The sequence below is a fragment of the Sapajus apella genome, unplaced genomic scaffold, assembly GCF_009761245.1.
Source record: "Sapajus apella isolate SASKATOON/1434 unplaced genomic scaffold, GSC_monkey_1.0 scaffold182, whole genome shotgun sequence".
NCBI classification, from domain to species: domain Eukaryota; kingdom Metazoa; phylum Chordata; class Mammalia; order Primates; family Cebidae; genus Sapajus; species Sapajus apella.
In genome coordinates, this window is record NW_022437122.1 from 742,526 (window position 1) to 754,949 (window position 12,424).

A 12,424-nucleotide genomic window follows, 5' to 3' on the forward strand; every position below is an offset into this window, starting at 1 on the left:
GGGTGAGGGATGATGGAGGAGCCCCGGGTGAGGGATGATGGAGGAGCTCCGGCTGAGGGATGATGGAGGAGTTCCGGGTGAGGGATGGAGGAGCTTTGGGTGAGGGATGGAGGAGCCCTGGGTGAGCGATGATGGAGCAGTTCCAGGTGAGGGATGATGGAGCAGTTCCGGGTGAGGGATGATGGAGCAGTTCCGGGTGAGGGATGATGGAGGAGCCCTGGGTGAGGGATGTTGGAGCCCCAGGTGAGGGATGTTGGAGCAGTTCCAGGTGAGGGATGATGGAGGAGCCCCACGGGGGGATGATGGAGGAGCCCCGGGCGAGGGATGATGGAGGAGCCCTGGGCGAGGGATGTTGGAGGAGCCCCGGGTGAGGGATGTTGGAGGAGCTCTGGGTGAGGGATGGTGGAGGAGCTCTGGGTGAGGGATGGTGGAGGAGTTCTGGGTGAGGGATGGAAGAGCTTTGGGTGAGGGATGGAGGAGCCCCGGGTGAGCGATGATGGAGCAGTTCCAGGTGAGGGATGATGGAGCAGTTCCAGGTGAGGGATGATGGAGGAGCCCCGGGTGAGGGATGATGGAGGAGCCCCGGGTGAGGGATGATGGAGGAGTTCCAGGTGAGGGATGATGGAGGAGTTCTGGGTGAGGGATGGGGGAGCTTCGGGTGAGGGATGTTGGAGCAGTTCCAGGTGAGGGATGATGGAGGAGCCCTGGGTGAGGGATGATGGAGGAGCCCTGGGTGAGGGATGATGGATGATACCCGGGTGAGGGATGATGGAGGAGCCCTGGGTGAGGGATGATGGAGGAGTTCCAGGTGAGGGATGGAGGAGCCCTGGGTGAGGGATGATGGAGGAGCCTTGAGTGAGGGATGATGGAGGAGCCCTGGGTGAGGGATGATGGAGGAGCCTTGGGTGAGGGATGATGGAGAATACCCAGGTGAGGGATGATGGGGGAGTTCCACGTGAGGGATGGAGGAGCCCTGGGTGAGGGATGATGGAGGAGCCCTGGGTGAGGGATGATGGAGGAGCCCTGGGTGAGGGATGATGGAGGATGCCCAGGTGAGGGGTGATGGGGGAGTTCCAGGTGAGGGATGGAGGAGCCCTGGGTGAGGGATGATGGAGGATGCCCAGGTGAGGGTTGATGGGGGAGTTCCAGGTGAGGGATGGAGGAGCACTGGGTGAGGTTATCTAGGCACAGTATTGTTATGTGACTCTGATGATCCCAGACTGTGTCTGGATAGCCAGCCCTCTGGATCACCTAGTGCCCATCTGTCCCTGGAGCTGCCCGTTGGCCTCAGAGACTGGTCCCCTTTCTGGCAGCATGGACCCCCTGTTTGCTGGGTAGCCCTTGACCCTGCCATTGGCTGTCTGTGCCACCTGCCCACTGTGTACCTAGTGACTTGGATCCTGGAGAAGGAGGTGGATGTGTGGCGATGGGCAGGTAAACAAGAAGCACAGTCACCTCCCTAGAGGCCCCTGCAACAGGGGGCTGGGTGCCTGGGCAGTCATGTGTCTGCAGGTCTGGGCAGCCGCTGCACTTCTCTCCCCGTCTCTGAGCAGCAGCTGGGGGCAGAACCACAGCTCTGCAGACCTGTTTATCTGAGTGCCTGACCAGATGCTCTGGGGGCAGGGCCTGTGTCCTGCGCTGTGTGGCTCTGGGCAGGCAGGTCACTTCCTGTTGCAGGTGTACATCTGGATAAAGATAGTTTTGTCTTTGTGACTGGTGGAGATGTGTTGGGGACCAGGGGACTGGGAGGTAGAGGGGGGCAGCTCCAGGTGAGCTCTGGAGTCAGAGTGAGAGGTCCATTCTAGCCTGGGGGCTGTGAGAAATGATTCCCCAGGCCAGACGAAGCCTTTCTCAACGCTAAGCCAGCAACGAGAATAACTCCCTTTCGAGGTTACAGAGCATGCAACTGGAGGGAGCCTGTACCTGCGTGGCCTGAGTCTGTGGAACTCAGAGGATGAGCCCAGCCTTACTGAGGCCCTCCTCCCTACTGTCCCCCCACTCCCTGCCCCCACAAAAAACACTTTGTGGGCTGGGTGTGGTGGCTCATGCCTGTAATCCCAGCACTTTGGGAGGCCGAGGTGGGAGGAACATGAGGTCAGGAGTTCGAGACCAGCCTGGCCAACATAGTGAAACCCTGTCTCCTCTAAAAATATAAAAAATTAGCCTGGTGTGGTGGCAGGTACCTGTAATCCCAGCTGCTTGGGAGGCTGAGGCAGGAGCATTGCTTGAACCTAGGAGGCAGAGGTTGCCGTGTGCCAAGACCACACCGCTGCACTCCAGCCTGAGCAACAGAGCGAGACTCTGTCTCAAAAAACAAAACAAAACAAAAAACACTTTATGAAATCTTTGTTCGTGGCCCTGAAGGCAATACCAGGAGTGACCTGATGGTATTTATGTTGTGGGAAGTCCCTTTGGCCCCTTGAAGGGCCATCCTTCACTCCGTCGAGTGAAGAAGAGGGGAATCTTGGAGGCAACAGGAGGGTGAAGCTGCTTTCCCTGGGACCTCAAGGTCTAGGGACTCTGAGCCTTAGTCATGTCCTCATTTGTCTCTTTCTCTAATTCCTTCTGCAAAACAGCTGTCCCAAGAACAGTGCTGGGAAGGAACCAAGTACTCAGTGAAAGTTTAGAGCAGGAAGCTTTATGCAGGCAGAATTTGGGTTCACTTTGAGGGAAACCTTTCTAATAATTGAAACTAGCCCCATAGCAGACACTGTCTAGGGAAACTGTGTATGGTGGACAGAGTTTCTTAGCCTCCGTTCTGCTGACATCTGGGCTGGAGAATTCTTTGTGTGGAGGCTTTCCATGCACGCAGATGTTGAATCTTGGTCTCCAGCCACCAGATGCCAGGAGCACCCATCCCCTGCCCACAGTCGTGACAACTCAAAGTATCTCCAGAAATTGGCAACTGCCTCCTGCGGGACATAATTGTACCCAGTTGAGGGCAAGAAACGACTAACCTTCTGCTGAATGCATTGTGCCTTTATCACATGGAAAATTGAACTCAGTGACCCACTTGTCTTTTCTTATATTTATTTATTTTGCTAAAACATCAGCTGCATTTATTCATTTAAATTTTTTTTGTTGATATTACAGCTTTTCATTTCCCAAAGCATAGAGAAACAGAAATTGCAGATGATAAATGAGAAAATTATGTACCTTGTTTGAATATATAGTAATTTTTTGTTTACTAAACTCGTAAATGAATAAAGATTATTAATACATTTCAAATAAATAAGTAGTGTTTTCCAAAATCATCACAATAAGATACCAGTAACGAGCAGTTGGTTGAAAGCGTAACACCAGAGGGCCAGGGTTCAAACCTCAGCTCTACCACTTATTGACTGTGTGCCTTTAGTCCAACTGATGAGCTTCCCTAGACCTCAGCTTCCTCACCTGCCAGATGGGAATGATGAGAATAACAGTAGATAGTTCATGGGGCTGTTACAAGAATTAAAAAGTAAATATAGGTAATGTAGAACACTCTGTGTGCTCAAATTATTAGTGACTTCATATGCATAAAATTATTTAATTCACTCTCTCTGTGTAACACTGGTCAATTCAAAGCATACTTCCATGTTTTTTATTTCAACTTGTAACAGTCATACAAATATATAATGATAAATAATTCTTTTAGAATGACTGTTAAAAATACAATTTAAAACTTCAGTCTGTTTTTCTACCTGTCGAAATGTTTATTTCTCCAACTATATTTGTGTATGTGTATCTATCTATCTGTATTTTTTATTATACTTTAAGTTCAGGGGTACGTGTGCAGATCTTGCAGGATTGTTACATAGGTATACACATGCCATGGTGGTTTGCTGCCTCCATCTACATTAGGTATTTCTCCTAATGTTATCCCTCCCCAATCTCCTCACCTGCTGCTGTCACTCTACTCTCCCCCCATCCCCCAAAAGACCCCAGTGTGTGATGCTCCCCTCCCTGTGTCCATGTGTTCTCATTGTTCAACGCCCACTCATGAGTGGGAACATGTGGTGTTTGGTTTTCTGTTCTTATGTCAGTTTGCTGAGAATGATGATTTCCAGATTCATCCATGTCCCTATGAGGGACATGAACTCATCCTTTTTTATGGCTGCATAGTATTCCATGGTGTATATGTGCCACATTTTCTTTAACCAATCTATTCTTGATGGGCATTTGGGTTAGTTCCCAGTCTTTGCTATTGTAAACAGTGCTGCAGTGAACATACAAGTGCATGTGTCTTTATAATAGAATGATTTATAATTCTTTGGGTATATACCCAGTAATGGGATTGCTGGGTCAAATGGCATTTCTGGTTCTAGATCCTTGAGGAATTGCCACACTGTCATCCACAATGGTTGAACTAATTTACACTCCCACCAACAGTGTAAAAGCATTCCAATTTCTCCACATTCTCTCTAGCATCTGTTGTCTCCTGATTTTTTAATGATCGCCATTCTAACTGGTGTGAGATCTCAATGTGGTTTTGATTTGCATGCCTCTAATGATCAGTGATGATGAATATTTTTTCATATGTTTGTTGGCTGCATAAATGTCTTCTTTTGAAAAGTGCCTGTTCATATCCTTTGCCCACTTTTTGATGGGATTGTTTGCTTTTTTTTCTCGTGGATTTTTTTTTGATCGAATTTATGTTGTGAACAAAATTAGCACATGGTAAGAAAAATTTTAAAAAGAGTGAGAGAGAGAGTATGAAAGAAATGCAGCGGAATGCGTGCCTCTCCGCGTCCTTGTCTCTGGAACCAGCGCCCTTCCAGCTCCAGAGTTGTCTCCTGTTTCCACGGCCACCCCCTTTCCCTCTCCTCACACAAACAGTGGTGCACTATGAATGTGGTTCTGCAGGGACCCTGGGTCCTCAATCTCGACTGCTAGGGCTCCAGCAAACATGCTTCTCCTGCACTTCCCCACCTCCCTTGGTTGGCATGAAGCTCATTTCTCATCCGAGGCCACTGCGGTGTTGCTCCGTGGCTATCCTTGTCTGTATGTTTTTGTGCATGTATGCATGCGTATCTGCTGAATATATTCCGAGAAGTAAAGTTGCTGGGCTGAAGGATATTGCATTTCAGATTTAAAAATCATCAGATAGGTTGTACTGATTTCTCTACACACTGGGCAACACATTTCCTGAGCTTTTGATCTTTGTCAGTTCAACCTTAAAGGTGAAAAAGAATACCTCACTATAGTTTAATGTGCAGTTATCTAATTATTGAGTTCACTCACTTTTAAGCCCTTTCTCCCCTAGAGTTGTAGAGTTGTGTCGGTAGCCCTAGTGCTTTCTAATGAAGACGGAAGAGCAGGTTTTCCCTGAGAAGTCAGATGTAAGAAGGGCGCCCTGCTCTGACAGGCCGGGAGCAGGCCCTTCCATTGTCTCCCGCTCCCGCCCCAGAGCTGTTGGAGCCCCACAGACCTTCTGGATGCTCAGTCTGCAGAGGTGGAAAGCTTATCTGTTTCCTAAATACCCCTCTTTGTTTGACTCCTGTTGTGAGTTTAAGCCTCATTTATTTCTATTTTCCTCATAAACTTTTAATTTTAGAATTATTTTAGATGTTCACAAAACTTACAAATGTGGTGCTAAGCATCTCCACATACCCCAGCCAGTGTTCCTGAATGTGCACATCTTATATCTCCGTGGCAGGAGTCTGTGTCTGTTACCAAGACTGCAGGCTTGCTGGGGCATCCATTCCCTGCCGGGACCACCCCGGAGGCCATGGGCTGGTCCTCAGGTCTCCTCAGCCCTTCTGGTTGAGGTGGTGTCTTCCGACTCTTCTTTGTCCTATGACCCTGGCACACTAGAGCAGCACTGCTGAGATTTGAATATCCCTTTATGATTTGTGTTCCTTTGAGGGGTCACTTCTCCCCAGATGCTCTCACACACCTCTGGGTGGCTCCCCAACCTGTGTGTGGGCACCCTAACAGCTCTGGGGCCATACTTGGTCTGGCTACTGGCAGACTGCTGTGACCCTGCAAGGGATCCGCTGTCACTCAGCAGACGTGTGATGGGTGAGGCCCTGTCATGGGGGCAGTAGCTTGGCTCCTGTGACCCATGCTTACTCACAGTATGCTGGGACTCAGGGTCCCAAGCACCCCTCTCCCCACCGACATCTGTCTGGTCCCGACAGTGTCTGTGATAACCATTTATGGCCACAGACGCTTTTTCCTGATCATAGTTTCTTCTAGATCCCAAATGTGTGTTATTTTATTACATTTTAAACTACTCTTTGGAAAGGAGGACATAATTAAATTGGTCTTCTGAACTCATCTCTGTTAAAAACCAACTCTAGCAGAACAGTTGGGGTTTAGGCTAGGCACCCCTTCAGGAGCAGGCCGTGCAATGGCCTTGCTGCACGGGGGCCTGCCTCTGCGCACCAGGTAAGTAGGACGTGTGAGATGGGGGTGTCTCTGGGAGCAAGCCCCTGTTTTCACAAGTGGGAAAACTGAGGCTGCACAGTGATTTAGGGGCAGGGTGGGGCCAGAATCCGTGCTTCCTCTCTCGGCCTGTTGTTTCCCTTGCACTGAATTGTTTTCTCTGAATGAAATCACTGTTAGAGAATTCATCTTCGATTCTAAGAAGACCCCAGGCCCTTGGTAGGGTCCATGTTGGGGGAGTGCCCTGGCATACGTATCTGAGTACAGGGATCCCCTCTGCCTCTGGCCTTGATGAGTGATGAGCCATAATGTCACAGCCTCCCTGGCAAGGGAGTCAGAGGAAGAAGCCCAGGAGAGCATCCGTCAAAAGCCCATTGCCCCACAGGGACCTCAGCCCCGGATGCTTGGCCAGTGCTCAGGGACCTAGCCATGTGGCCTGCTCCTAGTCTGTGTCCTCACCTGAAGACGCCTTGAGGCTCTGGGCTGTGAATACATACCTGCCCGAGGGCCTTGCTGGGAGAGCCAGCGCCTTCCCCAGCTGCTCCACAGCCCGCTCTGCTTCCTGCCTGCCCTGGTAATTGTGCATTTCAGTTTTTACACAGAGGTCATTGTAATTCTGCCTTCACCAGGGACAGCTTGGTCCCCGTTCTTGGGGGTCCCCAATCCTGCCACCTTGTGATGGGCAGCAGGGCCAGGCGCTCTCAGTGTGCATCTCCCAGGAGCCCTTTTTCACTGGGGCCACACTTCTGTTCCTGGCCTGCTGGGATCTCAGGGTCATCTTCTCAAACTCGTGGGAGAATCCCTGGGAAGAAGTTGCTTCTGCAGGGGCTGCTGGTCCCCACTGTGGGAGCAGCAGAGTGATCCCAGGCAGACATAACACTCAGGCCGGGCCCATTGTTTACCCACTTGGGGAGTGCAGCGTCACTGCCCCGTCACTAACCTGTTTAAAATTTTCTGCGTTCCTTTCTTAGTGATTTAAGCCATAGGTTCTTGGTGAAGTTCCCCTAGCGACACTTGGCAACCTGCAATTTTTACCAATTGCTTGGTAAGAGAATGTTTCATGGTTGTTCCTGGAAAATATCCCTCCTGCTGGGTGGAATTTAGGGACAAGACCTAATTCTTGTGGTTGCTTGGTGAGTCTCTGTTGCCCGGTGTTCAGAGGCTCTTTCCTGAGCCAGAGTGCGCCGTTGTCCACCCTTCCTTTACTTGGTGTCAGTGACCTGAGGTGTAGCTCGGACGTCTGAGTGGATGTCTGCCACCTGCAGTTCATCCTGTGAGCCAGGTCGTGTCCCTGTTTCATAGATGCGAACACTGATGTTCCGAGTGGCTCAGGAGCCACAGTCAGAGGGGCCCAAGCACCAGCCGATGGCCTTGCACCTCGGCCCATGGTCTACTTGGCTGTTGTTAGAAGTATTGCTGGAGACGCCCTAGCTGGTATCATTCCAGCCTCATAGCCCCTCTCCAACTGGAGGACCACAGCTCTGTCCTGCTCTCGGCCCCAGGTCCTGCACCTGTACCCTCCAGGGGCCTAGGGCAGGGCACATCCAGAGGTCTTTGGAGGGAGGGGCCCAAGCTGCTTTTGCCCATCCAGGTTTCCATATCCTAATCGCTGCTTTTCTTATCCTTTATGCCCCTCCTCCCCCCAAAAAAGGCAAAGAACAGGTGCTAAAATGTTCCAGCAGGCTGGGACACAGCAGCATCCCGCTTCCCTGGAGTTGTTGGGAGGACCTCAATTCAAATGAAAAATTCTTTGCTGTTTTATTTTTCTTTACCCTCTAAACTATTTCAGTTTCTATTCCAAGGCTGACCCCTGAGGGCAGCACCCTCTGGACCCAAGGCACCTGCCAGGTCATTACCCTCCAGGGTATGGTGGGAGCTGAGGACAGCAGCCTCACCTCCCTTAGTCTAGAGTTCCTATTTCTGTTAATATGACCTCTGACTACATTTGCTCTCTGGTCAAATTTGTCCTGTGTCTCTGAGGCTTTTATCCAGATAGAACGCTGTAATTCCCAGAGCTTCCCAAAGGAGATATTTGCTCTACATCTGCATACAATTGGTTTCCTTAGAAACCACTTACGGTAGTAAGCTCCAAAACCTGCTTTGGATTTTTAAAGAGACCATGCCCTTTATCTGTAACATCTGTAAAAAATCTACCATAACAAATTTAAAAGTATATAAAGAGTGAATATTTTGCATATTCATTTAATTTATCAAGAATTCTACACTGTTGAATGATGGAGTTGAGAAGATGACTAGGTAAATTACAATGTCCTCACATAATCGGAAATTGTGCAGTCAGCAGTGATGTTACAGCAAGGCTTTAATGCAATGAGTATATGCTTATGATGATATTAAATGAAACACTGCACACATAATGTGATGGCTGGCGTCAACCAATTAAAATAGAAGGCAGTCCAGGGAGTGTGCCAACATGTTAAAGGTTAAGATTATTTTACTCCTACCACTTTTGTTCTTTTCTATACTTTCCAACTTGTTTTCTAAGAACATAATACTTTTATAATCAGATATAAAGTAAGCAAGGAAGTAAGACCATCAGGGTTTAGAGGTCAGATTTTCTGGCCTCTTGTTTTACAGATTTTATGGACTGTGGGTTTTATAGACACTGGGGCTTGGGTAGCTCTCTGCTGCATAGCAGTTGGCCCCAGGCCTCCCGACACTGAAGGCTGTGGTGGGTGAGGTGTCTCTGCCCCTCCAGCACGCCCCCTCTTCTCATGTGACCCCCTTGCCTTCATTAATACACATTAACTTGGTCTGCAGCTTATCTGCCTCTATTGGCTAGAGCTGCCCGAGGGTCCCTGTAGGTGGTCAGGCCATTGACCTTGAGGCTGCATGCTGCACTTAGAGTTTTTAGTTCAAAAAGACCCTGCCCAGTCAGCCCCACCCCTGCTTTGGGAACATTCCAGGTCAGGGAGGGGAGGCTTCTGTTCCCAGCCTCTTCAGGCTGATGGGTTCCTGACTCTTGGGTCAGGGATGGGCCCTCCCATGGCACCAGGAGCAGCCACCACTTCCCAGAGCAGCAGGGCTGTCTCACAGCTGTCATCAGGTGAACTTCCTCATCCCAAGTGTCCACTCCAAGTGGGGATCCCAGCTTGTGGACACCTGCAGAGGATCCCACCGGCTGTGTGAACTGAGCTCCCTCTGGCACTGCCCTCCTGCTGATGGGCAGCTAAGCTCCCGGTAACTGCTCCCAGTGACGGCATGAGCGGGAGAGCACACTGGGACCTGGTACCTAAAACATGTGGATTGGGAGGCACATGAGGGTTTGACCGAAGGCGGGACCCGTGAGAGCCCAGTGGACACCAGCCTTAGCCCACACAGGCTGAGGCACAGACAAGCCGAAGTTCCAGTCTGAAGATGTTATTCGATTGGTACAAAAGCAATGGTGGTTTTTGCCATTAGTTTTAATGGCAATTACTTTTGCACCAACCTAATATCATTCTGAAGGAATTATGTATCTTTATTTGAAGAATGGAGATTACTCCTGCGCAGGATTTAAAGGAGCACTTATAGTTACTTAGGTATTTACAGATGCCAAACAATCACCAGCAGGTACAAATACTAAAGGAATACTTATAGATACTTGGGTACTTATAGATGCTAAATAATTACTAACAGGTAGTTGGGCATTTATGTATAAAGAAGTACTTACGGGTGCTAAATGATTACTTGCAGGTACCCAAATACAGATGTGAAGTGATTACTTATAACTGTTCAGGTATTTACAAATACTAAATAATTCTTACACATACTTGGGTACCTACTGATGCCAAATTATTACTTATAGATACTTGGGTAATTATAGACACTAAGTGATTACTTATATATGCTTAGATACTTAGGGATGCTATGTGATTACCTGTGGATGCTCAGATACTTAACAGATACTCTTCGCCTGGAGGCAGAGTGTAGGGAAACCTAATGCCAAAATATGAGGAGCCTATTTCAATTCAGTCTACTTTAGGAATGACAGTAAGGAATTTCTGAAAATATAATGTAAACCTGAAGAAATTGAGGATTTGGAGTCACAGGAGGTATTTCCTAGCTGTCTTCACTGTGTGACCACTCACCTAGCCGAAGCTGGGCCTGGAATGCCTGCACACACGTCTGAGCATTGTACATGGCCCCTCTCTGCATGTGCAGACACACCACGCGGACCGAGATTCGTATCTTCTGTGAACAAGGATGAACGGGGCTGTGCTAAGCACCCACTGGGCATATGTGTGTATGCGTAGCTGGTTTGCAGCTAAATATGTGCGTAACCAGAGATGCCTTCCTCTTGATGGAACTTCCCTGAGGGATGCTAGACCTGGATTTCCTGAGGTGCATTTCATGAGACAAAGTCAACATCCTCATGTTAATCCATTTTCTTTATTTCCCTGAGCAGGCTAATTTATAAGGGTTGTGTTAATGTTAGTTTTACTCCTATCTCGCAGGCACCAGTGGTACTGTACTCCTTCGGGTTTGATAATTAGTCTTTGAATTCTTATGTCCATGGCTGCCAGCAGGATGGGGCTTTTCCCAGTTGCTGGCTTACCCACGGTCTGTCCCCATGGGTGAACTGCCCTCCCGACTCTGCTGCCCCTGGCCTCTCTGGTTAAACTGGCTCCTCCTCCCCTGTGTGCTGGGTCTGGGGGCACATGAGGCAGGCCGCGTGGAGTGGGGGCTGTCCTGGGAAGCTAACCTCCATCCAGCATGATCCCTTTGCACAGCAGTGGGTTGGGAGGAGGTTTCCCTGTCCTGTCAGGACCCCCTGTGCCCACCAGCAGAGGGCAAGCTGCATGTCGCCTGGCTGGCAGCTGGAGGAGTGGAGCTGACTGAAGCTTCACTGGGGCCCCTGCATTTTTCATTTAGCCCAAATTCAGCACCAGGCCTGGCTGGGATCAGGGATCTATGGATGCTTGAAGGAATGAAGGAGTGCTTGAATGAATGATGAAATGTATGCACACCGGCCAGCCAGTGTTTACTACGACATCTCAGCCCTAAAAACCTGCCCTTCTTGAATATGGCGGGCTTTTTGGTGGGCCAGGTTTACTCTAGTGGGAGAGCCAGCCCTCAGAACGTACAGAGGGCTGGCAGTCAGGGGACGGATAGGGCTCGAACTCCTTTTCACGGTAGGAGGAGAGGCTGTGTGGTACCGGAGGGCTTCATTGTCTCTGCCCTCCTGTGTGCCCAGGGAGTTTGCTTCCTGGGAAGGTGCCGATGCATGCAGCTGAGCATGTGTCTCTGGGCAGAGTCAGGCAAATTGCATCTTAGTGTCTCAGTGTTTCTGCCAAGTTTTTTTGTTTTTTAGGTTTTTTTTGAGATGCTTTGTTGCCAGGCTGGAGTGCAGTGGCACAATCTCAGCTCACCGCAACCTCCACCTCCTGGGTTCAAGTCTTTCTCCTGCCTCAGCCTCCCAAGTAGCTGGGACTACAGGCATGCATCACCACGCCCAGCTAATTTTTGTATTTTTAGTAAAGATGGGGTTTCACCGTGTTGGCCAGGCTGATCTCCATCTCTTGACCTTGTGATCTGCCCGCCTTGGCCTCCCAAAGTGCTGGTATTACAGGCATGAGCCACCGCCCTCGACCTCTGCCAAGTTTTAACAAATCTTAAAAAGAGTGCCTGGCCATGGGGTCTGACCAGGCCACAGGAGGGTCAGGCATTCCGGATCTTTGGTCATAGCTTCTCCTTTCTCCTGGGACCCTGCACCCTCTAGCTCTGAAAAGTGGGAGGTTGAGCTGCAGAGACCATGCAGACCCTCAGGCCACACTGGGCTTGGAGGGAGACTCCCTGCAGGCAGCCTCACACCGGGCTTCTGTCAGGAAAGGAGGGCACGGTGGGCTGACCTGGTTGGGAGTGCAGAGCCCTGGAGTCAGGCAGGCTGTGGGGCGGGAAGCTGGTTGTGGGGGGCGGTTGACACTGGGGGCAGGCAGTGGGACAGTGGTCCACAGCATGGCTATGGCTCAGCTCTCGGCTTGGGTTTCAGGGTATAGGCGTGGTTGAGTGTTTTAGGATCTGCCAGGGAGGAGCCTGGTGCAGTCCTGAGGTGAGGGAG

At 50.0% G+C, this 12,424-nt stretch overlaps 1 protein-coding gene across 1 annotated transcript in view; it reads left to right on the plus strand.

The window, feature by feature from the left end:
• PHF2 (PHD finger protein 2) overlaps nt 1–12,424 on the plus strand; it is a 103,040-nt gene that overhangs the window by 10,372 nt on the left and 80,244 nt on the right. The window lies entirely within an intron of this gene.